The sequence below is a fragment of the Echinops telfairi genome, unplaced genomic scaffold, assembly GCF_000313985.2.
Source record: "Echinops telfairi isolate 266 unplaced genomic scaffold, ASM31398v2 ScPeMD7_44;HRSCAF=162, whole genome shotgun sequence".
Lineage (NCBI taxonomy): Eukaryota > Metazoa > Chordata > Mammalia > Afrosoricida > Tenrecidae > Echinops > Echinops telfairi.
In genome coordinates, this window is record NW_022103942.1 from 4,738,777 (window position 1) to 4,740,800 (window position 2,024).

Sequence of the window (2,024 nt, forward strand, 5' to 3'; positions counted from 1 at the left end):
GACGGCTGCAGCACTGACAAGCCCACAAACAAAAAAGCCACTGACATACAAATTAACTGTTTATATCTTATGTTATCTATCTAAATATATATATAATTATTAGCATTCTAGTTTTGTTTTGCTAGAGAACCCTGTCTAACATAGACACACACAATTAGAAAGGGAAAAAATGCAAAATCATCCCAGATTTAGAGAAATCCAAAATAATTATCTGAGATGATTTTGCTCAAATTTGTGCAAATACACTTTAAAATCTGGATGGAATATGAGAAGTTTATATGGCAATATGTTACCATAAGTTGGTTCCATATAAGAGTTTAAAAAAATAAGTCATTGAAAAAAAATTACCCTTATTGAAGAAGTATGCCCTTCTCATCAGACAAGAGTTTCAGAAGGATTCATAACATAAGAAATATTTAATTCTGAAAACATTTACACTACTTCTGAGAATAGGAAAAATCTTGGTTTCACAGGAAGGTCAGCGGTTCAAATCCACCAGCTGTTTGCTTCTATACAGATTTACAGCCTTGGAAACCATACAGGGAAGTTCTACTCTGTCCTAAAGGGTCATTATGACAAGAAATCTACTGGACAGCATAGGATTTAATGCTTGGGTTTCTAAGCATAGAGAGAGGAGGAATTTGAATTCTTGCTATAAAGTCAAAATATTGTTGCTATCAAACCTTACAAGGAAAAGTCCAAAATAAATCAAAAGATTTAATCTCATATGTATAAATGCGAAAATATGTAAGAAAATATAGGCAGATGGAGTCTATATGTAATAAGTAATACACCTAGATGATTTGAGAATATTTCTAGGATTTCAAGAATATTAATATTAGGAGACAACATGATTTACTACATTAATAAGTGCAGGAATCAATGCATAATTTTAGTCTATGTATACAGATTTACAAAATTTATAGAGGAATACAGAAAGAACAGGGAGACTGACATATCCATGTCTCAGTTCAGACTCACCAGCTGCTTTTCAGGAGAAATATGAGGCTATTTTCCTTCTATTAAAAACAAACAAACAAGTCTTAACTTTCTTCTGAGGAGTGGCTGGTGGTTTGAGCAGCTGACCTTGCGGTTAGCAGTCTACCACATAACCACTATGCCACAAGGACTCTGTCCTATAGGGGCTCTGAAGTCAGTTCAGCATGTAGGAGGTGGGGCAATGTGACTTTATACTAAAAAATTATTTTAAAATACATCTGCTAGCTCCAGAGTTTGCTTTATTCTCTGTTTTGATTGAGACCTGGTATTAATGTTAGTTGCCATTGAGTTGATTTCAAAGGATCCTTTAATTTACTAGCAACTTGTGGGGAAATACTTCAGCACCATGGTTGGAGGACCAGCTGCAAAGCCACTGTGAAAATATCACACTGACTTCTGACTCAGAGTACTTTATCAGAGATTGATTTCTTCAGGTTTTTTGCTCTCTAACTCACGCTTACAAAATGAAAATACTTTGGGGGAATACATTATGCTAAACTGATTAACAACATGATGCCGGTAATGATACTGTTAAAGGAGCATTGGGAGTAGAGTTTAGTGGTTAAGATTTCGAATTTCATAGTGAACACAGAGACTTACATCTTGTTTGAAAAATTCACTAGCTGCTTGGCCTCTTAGAGCCTCTTTTTCCTTATCTGTGAAATGAAAATTATAAAGTACTATATCATGGGGTCATAAAATAATGTGTATAATGTACATAGAATAGTGTTTTGCACGCATCAAGCTTTTGAATATATGAGATATGGGGACGCTATTATTTCTAGAAATAGTTGTTGAATATCCATTGCGTGAAATAGGTACACTTCAGTATTTATAAATACGAAATCTATTGCTGTCAAGTCACTTCTGACTCAAAGCAATCTTTAGGGGATAGAGAAACACTGTCCCATAGGGTTTCTAAAACTAAAATATTTACAAAAGCAGATCACGGCATCTTTCTCCCACGGAGGGACTGATGAGTCTCTCTCTCTCTCTCTCTCTCTCTCTCTCTCTCTCTCTCTCTC